Genomic DNA, 17,789 nt, shown 5'->3' with positions numbered 1-17,789 from the left:
CCCCTTTAAGTGTACATTTCAGTGGCATTGAGTACGTTCAAAATGCTGTGCAGCCATCACCACTATTTCCAAAACTTTTTCATCACCCCAGACAGAAACTCCATGTCCATTAAAGCAAAAGCTCCCCATTCTCCCTTCCCCTCAGTCCCTGGTAACCCCTAATCTACTTTGTCTCTATGAATTTGACTATTATAGGTACCTCAGGTAAGTGGAATCTTACAATATTCTTTTGTGTCTGGTTTATTTTCTAGGCTAATATTTTCAAGGTTCATCCACGTTGTAGTGTGTGTCAGAATTTCCTTCCTTTTAAAAGGCTGAATAATATTCCATTTTATGGATGGCTCACATTTTGTTTATCCGTTTATCTGTCAATGAACATTTGGGTTGCTGTCACCTCTTGACTACTGTGAATAATGCTGCTATGAACATGGGTGTGATAATATCTCTTTGAGACTCCGCTTGCAATTCTTTCGGATAAAGACCCAGAAGTAGGATGGCTGAATCATATGGTAATTATATGTTTAGCTTTCTGGAGAACCTACATACTGTTCATACAGTTTTCCACAGTGGCTGTACCATTTTATATTCCCACCAAGAGTTTGCAAGGGGTCCAACTTCTCCACATCCTCAACATCACTTGCTATTTTCTTTTTTCTAAATTCTAACAGGGTGTGACAGTTGGGTGCATTTTGTAACAAGGTCTTGCCAGGTGAGTTTGAGAGGCTTGAAGGACAAAGAGCGATTAAGGACTGAGGGACTCAATCAATCAATGTGTTGGTTATGAAATGAGAGTTACAGGCTTACCCCAAAGCTTTGGGGTCATGGGGCAGGATAGCAAGAGGATTATAGGAGTGAAAAGCAGAGAGGAAAGTGGTTGGAAGAGCTTGGAGTGGTGTGATATTGTGATTTATAATAGGATAGATATAGATACAGATATAGATATATTTGGACTTTTTCTCTGTTCCTGGCACAGAGCTCCTAAAACCCTTGGAATTTCCTAAGTGATAAGAGCAATAAAGATGAAATGGGTGTTGTTTGTTATCCAATAGCCAATGATTTAATCAGTTTTGCCTACATAATGAAACCTCCATAAAAATCCCTTAAAGTATGGGTTTGGAGAACTTCCAGGTTGATGACCACATGGAGGTGCTGGCAGGGTGGCGCACTCAGAGGGGGCATAGAATCTCCGTCCCTTTCCCCATACCTTGCCTTTTTTTTTTTTTTGCTGTACGCGGGCCTCTCACTGTTGTGGCCTCTCCCGTTGCGGAGCACAGGCTCCGGACGCACAGGCTCAGCGGCCATGGCTCACGGGCCCAGCCGCTCCGTGGCATGTGGGATCTTCCCGGACCGGGGCACGAACCCGCGTCCCCTGCGTCGGCAGGCGGACTCTCAACCACTGCGCCACCAGGGAAGACCTGAGTTGTATTCTTCTATAATAAATGTGTAATCTAGTAAACGGTTTTCTTGAGTTCTGTGAGCCATTCCAGCAAATTTTCCAACCCGAGGAAGGTATCAAGGGAGCCTCCCATTTACAGCTGGTCAGTCAGAGGCACAGGTGATGGCCTGGGCTTGTGATTGGCATCTGAAGTGGGAGCAGTCTTGTGGGACTGGGTCCTTAACCTGTGGGATCTGATGCTATCTCAGGGTTTGTAGTGTCAGAATTGAGTTGAATTCAGGGTACCCAGCTGGTGTCTGAGAACTGTTTTGTGTGTGGGAATAGCCTACACCTTTTGGTGTCAGAATTGAAGTATTAAGAGCAGTCATAGAGAGGAAACACAGGAGTGTTTTTTTCCTCCAGTTGGAGTTTCAATGGAGGAACTCTGGTTGCCAGCAACAGAAGCCATACCAATGAGCCTTACAGAAGAATTGGGTTGTTCACAGGATTAGCTGAATATAGGACCCGGGGCAGTTCTGGGGATCTGGAGAGCAAGACCCAGTGGATATCCCCTTGAGGGAGCTTCAGTTACCACGGTTGAGCCTGTAGCAAAGGCATTATTCATCTTGACCTCCTCCCACTCAGGTGGAACATTCTGAGAAAGTTCCACCAATTGTCTCAAAGTCATGAAACTGTCCCCTGACTGAGTGGGATGTGTGAATTGACAGCCCATCCAAGACCCAAGACCTAGGGAAGGAGGTGTTCCCCGGCAGTAAATCGGGGTGCTACCAACCCTCAAACCTCACCAGTTCACTATAAACAGTGCCTCAGGAACCCAGGCATTGGGACAAAGAAGAATGAGCTGACCCTCAGGTGCAGGAGAAAAGTCTCTGTGGTAAGAGTCACCCAACGCATGCAGCCTGGCAGCAAGTTTGACCATGTACTTCCCCTGCTCTAACCTCTTCCGTGGCTCCCTATTTCCCTCAAGATAAATTCCATGCCTCAGTTTGCTCATCTGCAAAACAGAGCTGCTAATAGCATCAACCCCCTTAGGATGTAGTGAGAATAAAAGAGTTAACAACAGGGAGGGCACGTGAACGGTGTCAGGCATATAGTTACCACTCAAGAAATGACAGTGACCATGATGATAATTACCTTTTGTAAGCCTTCGCCTCTCTCCTCGCATGCCCCCAGAGATTCTGATATGCTTTCCTTCTGCTCAAAAAACTCTCATTATGCCTCAGAAATGGTTTCTGCTTATGTAAAATGGAGGCAGTGACAGGATCCCCCTGACAGGTTGTGGTGAGTATCTTTCTTTAAACCCACATGTCACATGCTTAACCAGTGCTGGGGGCATGATAAGTGCCCAGAAAAGTTTAGACAATATTATATATCTTTTACGAAAGTTTTGAGATAATTGTAGATTCATATGCATTTCTAAGAACACGGGAGGATCCAGTGTATCCTCTACCCAATGATGACATCTTGCAAAACTATTGATGCACGTCCGGAATATTGGCACTGAACATTTCTGTCACTGCGGGGGTCCCTCCTGTTCACCTTTTAAAGCCACACCCGCTGTCCTCCTACTCCACCCTGTTAACCCCGGGCAACCACTAGTCCATCCTCCATTTCTCCAGTTTTGTCATGTCAAGAAGGTCCAGAAAGGGATGCATCCAACATGTAAGCTTTGGGGAATGGCTTTTTTTCATTCAACATAATACTCTGAAGATTCATTCAAGTTGTTGGTGTTATCAGTAATTTGTTTCTTTTAACTGCTGAGTAGTTCCATATATTGGTTTTTCACTTTTTATTTTGAAATGAATATCAAAGTTTACAAGACTAGGGACTTCGCTGGTGGCGCAGTGGTTAAGAATCCACCTGCCAATGCAGGGGACACGGTTCGAGCCCTGGTCTGGGAAGATCCCACATGCTGCGGAGCAACTAAACCCGTGCGCCACAACTACTGAGCCTGCGCTCTAGAGCCCGTGAGCCACAACTACTGAAGCCCGCACGCCTAGAGCCCGTGCTCCGCAACAAGAGAAGCCACTGCAATGAGAAGCCCATGCACAGCAATGAAGAGTAGCCCCTGCTTGACGCAACCAGAGAAAAGCCCCCGCACAGCAGAGAAGACCCAACGCAGCCAAAAAAAAAAAAGTTTACAAGACTAGTACCATGACCTCTTGGGTACCCATCACTTCACTTCACATTTTGTTATTCACGTTTTAATATATATATATCCTGTCATTGTCACCGAGCCCGTTAAGGGGTTTGGCACCTCTAAGAAAAAGGCTGTCCTCTTACATAATCATACAATGAATTCATGAAATTTAATATTGAGTCAATGTTATTATCCAATATGTAATCCACATTCAGATTTCTCCAACAGTCAGCATTGTGTTCATTAGAGCTCTTTTCTTTTCCGATCTGGGATGTAGTCAGAATCACACGTTGCATTTGGTGTTCCTGTCTCAACAAGCTGTCGTTGCCTTCCATGACATTTGAAGAGAGCAGAAAAGTTGTTCTGTAGGTGGTTTTGCTTTGAATTTGTCTGATGGTCTCTCTAATTCATTTCATTCATCCAACAAGCATTTATTGAGTGTCTACTGCATGCCAGGTGCTGGCATCATACAGCAAGTGGGACTTCCTAGTTGTGTAGTGAAACCATCAAGTAGATGGGCTGTAGCGTTGCTTTGAGATTTCCAGCCCTTCCCGGCCAAACATCCGGCTCTGCCGTTCACTCGCTGTGTGCCCTTGCACTGGACACTTTCCCTCTCTGGGCTTCACTTTCCTCACGTGGAAAACGTGGCCAATGTTAGTCTTTACCACTGATGGGGGTTCGGAGAATTCAGTGGGACTTCCCATGGCGAGACTGGTAGATACCGAATGCATGATAAACAAAGTTAACTTGTGATTTTCATTACTGTGTGAATCTAGGTCAGGGTCTCCCAACCTCCGTACTTGGGGCCGGATCATTCTCTGTGGTGGGTCCATCCAGTGCACTGTAGGGTGCTGAGCAGCATCCCTGGCTCCCACCCATTTGATGCCAGGAGCCCCTCCCGTCATGACAACCACAGATGTCTCCAGACATTGCCCAGTGTCCTCTGGGAAGGAAGGACCCCGCTGCCCCTCTGGAGGGAGGACCACTGATCTGTGATAAGTGATTCTGAAGAATGATGATGATTGAAGCAATCCATGATTGAGCGACCAAGCCCTCCACATCTACTCAGCCAAGGGTTGAGCGACGCCGAGGAATATAAAGTCACATCCTAAGAATCTAAGGGTCTCTGGTTTCACAAGGGTAAGGTTTCCCGAGGTGTGGTGAGACACTGCTTGCTGCTCAGCCCGCTGGGCCCCCGGAGCTCCACCCCCGGCTCATCAGCTGTGTCTCCATGGGTCCGGGGCGTGCCTGCCTACCCAGCCTCTGTCGCCAGCCTCGCCAGCCTCAGCCGTGAGAAGAGGGGCTCAGGTTTCAGCTCAGGGCAGCTGCTGGGAGGCCCCGGTCAGGTGAGGGACTTGGGAGCAAGGCCTCGCAGATGAGGACGGAGCCCAATAATCCCTGTGTCACTCTTGTCCCTTGCAGTGTCCCAGCTCACCTGTGAGAGCCAGCTCAGGGGCCCACGAAACAGGGAGAGTGTGTGGGTGGGCGAGCATACAGTCAGTCGGTGGCAGTCATCTGGGTTGGGACGTTTGCTCCCCCAGGGGACATTTGGCAATGTCTGGAGACATCTTTAGATGGAGGTGCTGCTGGCATATAATGGGTAGAGGCCAGGGATGCTGCCGAACATCCTGCAATGTGCAGGACCACCCCCGAAAGCAAGACTGATCTGGCCTCAAATGTCATTAGTGCTGAGGGGGAGGAGCCCAGATCTGTGTCGATGGAAAGGGGTTCATTTCATCTTTTCAGAAATTGTCTTACTTGTTGTCTTTTTCTTACTATGTGAGTGCATATTACCTGCCGATAAAGGTTAGAGAAAAACAAAAAAGCAAATAAAAGTCACCCACGGCTACCCCATGCAGAGGGAATTGCTGCTAGCAGTTTTTAATATCCTCCCCCCTGATATATCTGTGTTCTCATTTCTACATTTCCAAAAATGGAATAACTCAGCACAGTATTTCACATAACAGATAGGAAAATCGTTTTGTATCTTGAAATTCCTCCGTTATATTTTCTGATACAGCTGCCCCACCGTTTAAGTAAGAGCCTCATCATTGGACATACTTACTGGTTGCTCACAGTTTAGGGCCAAAGCATGTTTGTGACAGAGCTCTTCGGGACTCATTCTTTGTGCAGGTTCACATTTATTTCCTCAAGATAAGTGGTTGGAAGCAGAACTGCCATATTAGCAAACACGCTCATTTTAAAGTTTTTTTTTTTTTTTGCGGTACGCGGGCCTCTCACTGTTGTGGCCTCTCCCGTTGCGGAGCACAGGCTCCAGACGCGCAGGTTCAGCGGCCATGGCTCACGGGCCCAGCCGCTCCGCGGCATGTGGGATCCTCCCAGACCGGGGCACGAACCCGTGTCCCCTGCATTCGCAGGCGGACTCTCAACCACTGCGCCACCAGGGAAGCCCTAAAGTATTTTTTAAATGACAACTTATCTATTACCTACAACTACAAGGCAGTTGATAACTGCATTATTCACTACAGTGCAATTTGAAAATGCAGTCTGTAAAAAAGGTTGAAGAAGGATGTGAAGAGGGAAAGTACACTTCTCAGTTAGCCCCACCACTCAGTACCATCTCTCTTGGCAGTTTGGAGCACACCCTGCCAGAGCTTTTTCTATGTGGACACAAACCTATGTTCATGAATTGCACTTCTACAAAATGCGAGCTGCTCTGTTCCTAAATGTAAAATTCCTTTTAAAATGAGTCAGACCATCTCCATCCCCCCGGCTTCTCCTGTCCTAATCAGTTCAAAATCACATAGACCCATCTGATTCTCATTTTTCTCAGGTGGTGTGGCCCGGGGGTTGGAAATTTCCTCACTCATTTGTTTATTCACCACGTGTTTATTGAGCATCCGCCATGTGCCCGACATTGTTCTAGATGAGCAATGAACAAGACAGGCAGATATCCGTGCCCTCACAGAGTTTATAACCCAGAAAGGGAGACAGACGGTAAACGAGGAAGCATTCCAACACAGGGCATTGGAGAAAAGCACAGAGGGGTGTGGGGTGACCAGGGCAGGCTTCTCGATGGAGGGGTTGCGTGGGCTGAGACAGAAAGGTGCATTGGCACAACTAAGAGACCCGGAGAGGAAGGAATGTTACTGGAGGTGAGCACAGCATGTGCAAAGGCCCTGAGGTGTGAGGGAACATGACCCGTTCTAGGCACTGCAACCAGGTCGGTGTGGAGCAGAGTGAGTGAGGGGGATCCTCGTTCGGGATGTCGCTGGAAGGGTCCTGCTTTTGAATATGGCTGAGACTAAGCTGGGTGTGGGGAGGTGGGAATTGGGTAGGGAGCACAGGAAGTGTCGAGGGGACTCCCAAGACCCTGGCAGGGTGGATGGTGGTGAGTCTTGATGAGGACCAGGTCTGTAGGGGACAGATTACGGGGTGGGGTCTGTGAAGGTTAAAATTGCAGGTCTCGGTACAGCCTCCTTTCTCCCCTTCTAGAACTTTGAATATATGTCTATGTCTGTTAAATCCAAAGCCAGTAAAACTTATACCGAGGTAGCAAATGTTTTCTTTAAATAGGGGTGGGGAGGAAGAGAGAGAGAGAGAGAGAGAGAGGGAGGGAAACTGGCGAATGCAGACAATGTCCTCCTGAAACCATGGTGACTAGAATGACTTAGGAGGGGGGGCTGCTGAGGATATTAATAATAATTTGCTGTGTGGATTTTTCCAGCATGGGTTATTGTGTAGGCAAGGCAGTGTGTTTGCCTCTGTGTGCATACGTGTGTGTGTGTATGTGTGTGTGCGTATGCATGCATGGGTGTGGCTGTGTGTGTGCACTTTTGCATAGGTGCCTGAATGTGTGTGTGTGAGTGACTTGCAGATGTGTGGCTGTGCATGTGTTGCACATGGGTGTGACTGTGTGAGGTGCACTTTTACGTAGGTGTGCAGAGTCCCATGTGTGTTCAAGTGTCCCCTTCCAAGCACTTGTGTGATTGATCAGCTGTGTGTATGTGTGCATCTGTGAAGGCATCTGAACTGGCTTGCACATATGTGTGCATGCAACGCTGTGCGAGCGACTCATGCCCATGGATGCAGGTGTGTCTCCATGTGCATGTGTATGTCATGTGTGTGCAACTCTAGAAGTGCGTCTGCACACGCTTAGCTGTGTGCACCCGAGGGGAGCTTAAAGTGAAAATCGGAAAAATGAAGACTCACAGTCTACCTAGCAGTTGGTGCCGATGTCAATTTCCTGATTTTGAGAATGTACTAGAGTTATGTAAGATGATAGTACTGGGGAGGAAGCTGGCAGGAGGGTACAAGAGACCGTCTGTGCTATTTTTGCAACTTCCTGTAGAGCCTATAATTATTTAAAAAATAAAAAGTTTTTAAAAATCTGAGGATGAGAAACACGAATATCATACATTTTCGTGTCTCCTCAAAACAAGGAAGAGAAAAATGGAAAGACAATCTAAGCAGCCGACCAATGATTTCTTTTAAGTGAGCTTTTTATCTGAGAACATGGTCGATGTCCCCAAGTCTCCTGGGTGGGAGATGACGATCCAGGCATGTGTGCTGGGGGCTGGGGAGGGGGAGGTGGGGAGGCTCAGGCTGGACCCAGGCAGGTGCAGTTGGTGTTAGTATGCATGTGGCTGTCTGGTGACCTGGGAGGACCTGGGAGGGGACTGGGAACCTGCAGAGTGAAGGGCAGGATCGGCCGCATCAGCTAACGCAGGGGACTTCACAGGTGAAGAGGAGGAAATTTAATCAAGGTGGAGAGGACAAGTCAGTGATATCAAATCTCTTGGGTTGGCAGGGGAGGGAGGGGCAGAGCAACTAATCCCTGGGTTTCAGGTTGTCTGACCACCTGCTGCTGTGGAGTGCCTCCTGAGACCCCAGGGTCCCAGGTTGAATGGGTGTGGGGGGAGGGAGGGAAGCAGAGACATGGAGATGTGAAGGGAGAATGAGGAAGAGAGGGAGAGAGACAGAGGCCAGGCAGAGCAGAGAGACAGACAGAGAGGCAGAGGCATAAAGAGAGACAGAGAGGTGGAGACAGAGAAAGAGAAAGAGACAGACACAGACACCTAGAGGTAGAGAGGGAGAGAGAGACGGAAACTAAGCCTTTGCTGCCTCTGTTGAGCCTTTGTCTGCTTGCCTAAAAGGATGGATCAATTAATTGGTCCACTAATGGCATTCTCTCAACAGGCCAGTAATGTATCAGTTATCTATTGCTGCATAACAAACAACCCCAAAACTTAAAGGCTTAAACAACAACAATTTATTATTTCTAAAGATTCTGTGGTCTGGCCAGGTGGTTCTCGCCTGGGCTCATTCACGTAACTGGGTTCAAAGGGCAACTGAGCTGGGCTGGAAAGTCTAATATGGTCACATCCACATGTCTGTATCATGGGGGATCTGGAAGGCTAGGATCTATCTCCTTCTACATGCTGTACTGCTGGGGCTGGAAGCCTAGAAACTACATTTTTCAGAATCTCTTGAAGCTAAACTTTGGGTGCAATTAAATTCTGTTAAGGGAATATAGTCATGCAGTGTTTGATTCAAAGACTATGTTTCTGCCCCATCTGTGCTGTGTTTCTTGGCAAGCAGGGTGGTGATGTGATATGAACAGAGGCGTGAAGGTCCAGGTACCATTTTTTGTGGGCATAGAAAGGCAGGGAATGGGGGATCAATTTCTGTTGCTGTTTTCATTGACAGTTGTTGTTGACCAATAACAACGTGTTTGAGATGGGTTTTCTGTTAACTTGCAACCCAAAGAATCCTAACTGATGTGGTCAGGAAGGTGAAGTCTTCATGGATGAATGTTTTATCCAGAAGGAAGCAGAGGATTTAGTTTAAGGAAAATGATTTCCATGAGGTCATGTTCCCAGCTCAGCCAAAGCAAAGAGCAAACATGCTGGAGCCAGATAGAATAGCAGAGCCAGAATAGCCCACAGAAAAATGTTACTTGAACTGTAGCAAGGTAAACTGAGTCCAACAGGGACAGAAGGGCTTGCCCAGGATCACACAGTGATGCCAGATGAAGCTCTTTTCCCGCTGGTGGCTGGGTGGGCGGGTGGGTGGGGGTGGTGCGGAGGAAAGGTGTGGGGAGGGAATGGGAGAAGATTTCTCTGTGTGCAGAATTGCTTCTAGAACAGGAATAAAAAATGAGTCATCAGCAAGATGGTTGAGAGATAGAGCCTTAAAATGTCACTGGTCTGGGAAGGGCCAGCTCTGAGAAAGGATGGAGAGATGTACAGACATCAGGGGAGATTGTGGCATAGATAACAGTTTTTTCAAGCCCTCAATTTGGTCTCAATTTCTGGATGAAGAAGTGCACAGTAGCTGATGTTGCCAGGGTCCTGGGGTGCAATATTACCTCTATTGTCCTAGGTATGGGCATACCAACGGTTACGGCATGGCATATTGAATCAGGTACTACAAAATCTCTGCTTGTCTCTGTGGTGGAAACAATGAGATCTCAGAAACCAAGGGTGTACCAGTTAGGGAAGACTAAGTTTATGCTGCAGTAACAAACATCCCCCAAATCTCAGTGGTTCAAAACCCCAAGATATATTTCTTGCTTGTGCTAGCCCCTCTGCTGGGATTTGGCAGAGGGCTGTATGTGTACTCCTCCAGGATACAGGTTGATGGAGTCACAACCATCTCAAACTTTACTGGTCACTGTAGCTGAAGGAAAGAGACAAAGTGATGAGTAGTGCCCTGGCTATTAAAGTTTCCACCTAGAAAGGGCACATGTCACTTAAGCTCACATTTAATTGGTCCAGGGCAAATCTCATGTCTCCCAGCTGACTTCATGGGTGGCAGGGGAGTGCAATTCTGCCTAGGAGAACACTGGACATTTTAGGAGGACAGCATTAATGGATAACTTGGGAGATGGGGGAGGGGGAATGTTCTCTAGAAATGAGATACTCATACCAGTTTTTTTTTTTTAATTAATTAATTAATTTTTGGCTTCATTGGGTCTTTGCTGCTGCATGCGGGCTTTCTCTAGTTGCAGCGAGCAGGGGCTACTCTTCATTGCTGTGCGTGGGCTTCTCATTGTGGTGGCTTCTCTTGCTGCAGAGCACGGGCTCTAGGCATGCAGGCTTCAGTAGTTGCGTCTCGTGGGCTCTAGAGCACAGGCTCAGTAGTTGTGGCGCATGGGCTTAGTTGCTCCACGGCATGTGGGATCTTCCCGGACCAGGGCTCCAACCCTTGTCCCCCGCATTGGCGGGCGGATTCTCAACCACTGTGCCACCAGGGAAGACCCACCAATTTTTTAAAAAAGAAAATAATGGCATACTAGCAAAGTCAAACTATGTCTAATGCTAATGGATACTGGCACTATTCTAAGCATTTGATATGACTTAACTAATTTAGTCCTCACAACAACTCCATTTGACAGATAAGGAAACTGAGCCCAGAGAGGTTAGATAGTTTTTCCAAGAACCCAAGCTCTGAAGTAGCAGAGGTAGGGATTTGAACCAGGCAGTGTGACTCTAAAGCTGGTGCTTTTAAACACTACACTATAATGCCTCAAATCCAGAGAAGGTTTTATTATTTTTCTTTTTTTATGGTACGCGGGCCTCTCACTGCTGCGGCCTCTCCCGTTGCGGAGCACGGGCTCCAGATGCGCAGGCTCAGCAGCCATGGCTCACGGGCCCAGCTGCTCCGCGGCACGTGGGATCCTCCCAGACCGGGGCACGAACCCGTATCCCCTGCATCGGCAGGCGGACCCTCAACCACTGCGCCACCAGGGAAGCCCCCAGAGAAGCTTTTAGGAAAAAAAAAAAAAGAGGCCAAGAAATGTCAGTGGCTGCTGGACCACATGGGAGCCCCTAAGGACTCTCAAAGTGACAACCACTCCAATGACAAGGGAATCACACTTGAGAATGTTAGAACAAGCTTTGGGAACACTGAAGCATTTCCGAGCAGTGCAGCCACAGGAAAGCTGTGAAAAGATGTCTGTGTTCACCTAATATGTGGAAGACATTTGTGTAGAGGCCATGGACCAAGAGAGCTTTGAATATGGGACTGTGGTTAGATGCAGGGGCTCTGGACCATGCAGCCTAGACTCAAAACCTGACTTGTCTGCCTCCTAGCTGTGTGACCTCGGGTCAGCAACTTACCCTTTCTGTGCCTCAGCTTTCTCACCTGTAAAATGGGGGTGATAAAACACATTTCACTGATTCTAAGCCATGCATTTTTTAACATCTGTGAAGGTAGGGCATGCCTTATGATCAGTGGCAGTTCAAGGCTTGACTGGGGTATATTTTCTTTTTTTAAATGGCACATGGTTGAGGGGGCATCATTGGAGATGCTCCTCCCTCTCAGGACCACAGGGTGGGATATGTGACCCAGTCTGGCCAATATCCTATCCACTTGGCTGCAGTGATTGGTTCAGGGATGGGCAGATGATCCAGGCTGAGCCAATCAGATCCTTCCCTGGGACTTTCATGCTAGATCTAATGTTAAAGATTCTCTTTGTCCACTGGAGTTGCTAGGAGAGACGAGTGTGTGTCTGGGGAGTGGATGATAGCATGGAGAGTTCAAAGACAGAGATGTTGGTGTTTGAGCCCCTGGATATATCCATGTCTGAGGTGAGTTAATCTTGTTCTTCCTAGTTCCACAAACCAGCAAGTTCCCTTTATTGTATATTTTTTTCCTCAAGACAGTTTGAGTTGAGTTCCTTTTACTTATAACCAAAGGATTCCTAAAGAGGACAGGTATCCTTTTGCAGACCCCCAGGAAAATGACTCAAAATGAGGAGACCCTAGCACCCTGGAAAATGAGTTTATCTCTAATATGTCATAGATGTTGATGAGCCTATGCTTCAGAAGAGGGAAGTCAAACCCTCCAATTTGGTAGGTGTGGTAGCCAATCTCCAATATGATCCCCAGTGACCCCCCCCAATATGATCCCCAGTGACCCCCCCCCCTTTTGTATTTACACCTTTGGGCGGGCTTCTCCCTCACTATATCAACGTTGGTCTGTGTGACCAATAGAGCTCTCTCTCTCTCTCTCTCTCTCTCTCTCTCTTTCTCTCTCTGATCAAGCATTCTGGGGAAAGCCAGCTTTCATGTCATGAGGACACTCAGGCAGCCCCTTGGAGAGGCCCATGTGATGAGGAACTGAGGCATCCTACCAACAGCCATGTAAGGGAACCATTCTCCAACCCCAGTCAACTCTTTAGCTCTCTCTGACAATCTGACTGCAACCTCAGGAGAAACTCTTAGCCAGAATCATCCCATGAATCTGTCCTGGACTCACCCTCAGAAACAACAAGATCATAAATATTTTTTGAAGCTTCTACATTTGGGGGTAATTTGTTACACAGCCATGGATAACTAATATACTGGGGAAGGAATGGGTTCCACATGGGCTGAATTGCAGGACTGGCAAGTGAGTTTGGGTCTAGCTGGTGCAGGGGAGATGGGAGTCAGGAAGGTCGAGCTGTACTTGTGGGTACCATCTTTGAATCTCAGGGAAGGCCAGTCAAACCTGCCTGTGCCATCCAAAATGTTCCACCTTGAAATGATGGTGGCTGCACATAGGGTAGTCCTTGAAGGGATGGCCTGCTGCTCAGCTACCCAGCCCAGCTGCTCCAACTGCCCCTAAGAGCCTGGGAAAGACCTGGCTCCGCTCTTCTCATCCAGCTCCTTCCAGGGTACCCAAGGAGGTCAAGGAGTCCCCCACATCTCTGCTGTAGACCTTCAGCACAACCCTGAGTCACATTTCTTATCAGTTGCCAGGGGTTCTCCTTCCCCCTCCCAATGCTTCTCCATCCTCCCACCACGGCTGTGGTTCAGGCTGACATCATCACTTGTTTGGATGGTGCCTCCGTCTCCTCTTGGTTCCCTATGACACTTCCACCTCCCCACTCCCACGCCCCCAGGGAGCTCTTGGAAACATCAGCCTGAGAAAGTCACTCTCCTGTATAAAACCTTCCCGTGAGAACAGAAAATGGTACAATCTCTCAGAAAAACCATTTGGCAGCTTTTAGAAATGTTAAACATATACCTCCCCTAGGAGCCATTCCACTCCTTGATATTTACCCAAGAGAAATAAAAACATATGTCCATATGAAGATGTGTCCATACACGTTTATAACAGCTTTATTTGTAATCGCCAGTTGAAAGAAAGCTGTTTAAAAATGACGACAACGTCCCCTGAGGGCAATCTGATGACATCTACCAAAATTACAAATAAGCATGTCCTTGGACTGTATAACGCCACTGCTGAGGATTTACACTCCAGCTGGAACCACACATGTGCTACATGACACACGTAGAAGACTTTCTCCCAGCACTGTGTGTTTATAGAAAAAAAGAGTGAAAACCACGTAAATGCCCATCAGCTGGGAGCTGGTTAAATCAATTATGAGAAATCCAAGCAATGAAATATTATACAGTGAGTAAAAGCAACAAGAAAGCTCTTTATTTACAGAGAGAGAAATACCTCGGAATGTTATTATTAAATGAATAAAGCAACGTGCATAATGGTTTGTTACCAATTGATCATGTGTGTATGTGCATGTGTGTGAAATATGTTTCTGTTTAGAGTCTTTACACTGGCTATTTGCTCTGCTTAAAATGCCTCATTCCCTCACTTCTTTAAGCCTCTGCTCAAATGTTGGCTTCTCAGTGAGGCCTTCTTTGGGCACCTTATCTAAGATTTTTCACACAACCCCATCTTATATTCCCCATCCCTTTCCCCTGATTCATTTTTCTCCTTAGCATTTAACACCATCTAATATGATATAGTTTATGTACTGATACTGTTTCTTAACTATCTCCCCCAGGACAGTGTGAACTCCACCAGGGCAGTGATTTTTTTTTACTTGCTTTGTGCATGCTGTGTCCCTGTTCCTATAACGGTGCCTGGTACACAGTAGGCACTCAACAAATGTTGGTTAAATGAGTGAGTGGATCTCTCTCTGAGATCTGAAGCTGCCCATAGGCATGTTCTAGATGGACCACCACAAACAAATGGATTTTTTTTTTTTTTTTTTTTGCGGTACGCGGGCCTCTCACCGTTGTGGCCTCTCCCATCGTGGAGCACAGGCTCCGGACGCGCAGGCCCAGCGGCCATGGCTCACGGGCCCAGCCGCCCCGTGGCATGTGGTATCATCCCGGACCAGGGCATGAACCCGTGTCCCCTGCATCAGCAGGCGGACTCTCAACCACTGCGCCACCAGGGAAGCCCCTACAAATGGATATTTAAGTGTCCCAAAACTCTTAGAGGCTGCCTTTGAAACACTTCCTATGTATTGGTCCATTTCTTACTGTATCAGTCACCTATTGCTGCATAACAAATTATCCCAAAGTGTAGACATTTAAAACAATGAACATGAATTATTTCACAGCTTCTGTGAGCCAGGAGTCCAGAGCCTCTTAGCTGGGTGTTTCTGGCTCAGTGTCCCTCGCGATGTTACAGTCAGATTCTTGGCCAGAGCTGCGTCATCTGAAGGCTTGACTAAGGCTAGAGGAGCTGCTTCTGAGATTACTCACACAGCTGTTGGCAGGAGGCTGGAGTCTAGTCAGATTTTGTTTCCTTTTAGTTTATTTTACTTGGAAATAATTTTAGACTTATAAAATGTTGCAAAAATAGTACACAGAAGTCCCATCTACCTTTGACCCATCTTCTTTTATTTATTTATTTTTTTAAAATTTTGGCTGCATTGGGTCTTCATTGCTGCACGTGGGCTTTCTCTAGCTGCAGCGAGTGGGGGCTACTCTTTGTTGAGGTGCGTGGGCTTCTCATTGCAGTGGCTTCTCTTGTTGCGGAGCACGGGCTTTAAGCGCATGGGCTTCAGTAGTTGTGACACACGGGCTCAGCAGTTGTGGCTCGCGGGTTCTAGAGCTCAGGCTCAGTAGTTGTGGCGCACGGGCTTAGTTGCTCTGCAGCATGTGGGATCTTCCCGGACCAGGGCTCCAACCTGTGTCCCCTGCATTGGCAGGCAGATTCTTAACCACTGAGCCACCAGGGAAGTCCTGACCCATCTTCTTTTAATTTAACATTGTTGATAACTGCAGGAAATGAACATTGATGCAACACAATGAACTAATTTAAGATCTTATTCAAGTTTCCCTGATTGTCCTATTGAATACTATTTAACTGAACTATAGATCTTATTCAAATTTCACCATTTTTTCCTCTTAATGGAATTAGTATCATTGGATTATTCATCCTATTATAATTATTAACTTAATCTTATTAAATATTAATAGGATGCTGGTCCAGGCTCCCACATGGCATTTCATCTCCTCCAGTCTTGTCTTCCACGACCTTGACAATTTTGAAGAGCACTGGTCACCTTTTTTTTTTTTTTTTTTTGCGGTACGTGGGCCTCTCACTGTTGTGGCCTCTCCCGTTGCGGAGCACAGGCTCCGGATGCGCAGGCTCAGCGGCCATGGCTCACGGGCCCAGCCGCTCTGCGGCATGTGGAATCTTCCCGCACCGGGGCATGAACCCGTGTCCCCTGCATCGGCAGGCGGACTCTCAACCACTGCGCCACCAGGGAAGCCCGGTCATATATTTCGGTAGAATGTCCCTCAGTTTGGGTTTGTCTGATGTTTGCTCATGATAAGATTGAAGTTAGGCATTTGGGAGAAGGATGCCATAGAAATGATGTGTTCTCAGGGCAACTGATAGAGGGAGGTACATGATGTCAATGTGTGTCATCACTGATGATGTTAACCTTGATCACCTGGTTACAGTGGTGCCAGCCAGGAGTCTCCACTGGAAGGTTACCATTTTTCCCTTTGTAATTCACAAGTATCTTGGGGGAGATTCAGTGAGATGATGCACATACCCTGCTTCTCCTCAAACTTTGGCCACTGACTTTAGTGTATGGATAGATGTGGAAGATCAAACCAACAGGACAATTCCCAATTTTCTAACTTAGGCACAGTTGATGCCCCATCCACATCCCCTCAGCGCACCTCAGACATCACCTATTGTCAGTTCCTGAATCTTGTAAGTCTTGGGTGTTCTCTGGGTGGGCACTGAACTTGGTCAGCACGTGGGGGAGCCATTGCCCCAGGAAGGGACCGTCAGGTATTGATGGATAAAGGGAGAGACAATTCCGAGGTATGTCCTATAGGAACACCTTCTGCGTTGCCCCCTCCCTGCTCTGTCTCACTTCCCTCCCACCCCTCCTGGGGCTTCCTCTGCTCCTACATGAACTATCAGCCCCTAGACCTTGTCTCCCGGGCTGTGAAAAACTGGTGTTCAAGGCATTCTCATGAGCTTCAGCTTGGATGCAAGGATGCTTTTTTTTTTTTTAACAGCTTTATTAAGATATAATTCACACACCATACAATTCACCCCTTTAAAGTGTACAATTCATACTGTTTTGTTTTGTTTTGTTTTGTTTTTTGCGGTACGCGGGCCTCTCACTGTTGTGGCCTCTCCCGTTGCGGAGCACAGGCTCCGGACGCGCAGGCTCAGCGGCCATGGCTCACGGGCCCAGCTGCTCCGCGGCATGTGGGATCTTCCCGGACCGGGGCACGAAACCGTGTCCCCTGCATAGGCAGGCGGACTCTCAATCACTGTGCCACCAGGGAAGCCCAATTCGTACTGTTTTTATTCTGTCCGTTTTTAGTATATTCACAGAGTTGTGCAACCATCACCACAATCTAATTCAGAACACTTTCACTCCCCTAGAAGAAAAACCCGTCCTCATCAGCAGACCCTCCCCATTCCCCCTCCACCAGCCCCTGGCAACGACTAATTCACTTGTGGTCCCTGTGGATTTGCCTGTTCAGGATGTTTCATATAAATGGAATCATACACCTTCTGTTTGTGTGTGATTCTGTGTCCTTCTGTGTCTGGCCTTCTGTGTCTGGCTTCCTTCACTGAACGTCATGTTTTCAAGGTTCTCCCACGTGTCACATGCATCAGTGCTTCATTCCTTTTTAAGGCTGAATAATATTCTATTGTACGGGTGCACCACATTTTGTGTATCCATTCATCCATTGATGGATGTGTGGATTGCTTGCACTTTTTGGCTCTTAGGAATAATGCTGTTATGAACCCTGCTGTATACATTTTCACATAGATGTATGTTGTAATTTGTCTTGGGTATACACAGGAGTGGAATTGCCAGATCATGGGGCAACTTATTGAGGAAGGGGATGCTCCAAGCCCCCAGGCTTGCCAACTGTAACTGCTGTCTCTGATTATCTGTTTCTTATGGAATTATTGGTTTGCCTCTTCCACTGGAAGATCAGCTCCACCAGGACAGAGATTTCCCTGTTTTTTCGCTGCCAAGGTGTCCTAGGGTCTAGCACAGCG

Source organism: Leucopleurus acutus (genome assembly GCF_964270905.1).
Source record: "Leucopleurus acutus genome assembly, chromosome: 3".
Taxonomy (NCBI): Eukaryota; Metazoa; Chordata; class Mammalia; order Artiodactyla; family Delphinidae; genus Leucopleurus; species Leucopleurus acutus.
This window is presented reverse-complemented; position numbering follows the sequence as displayed.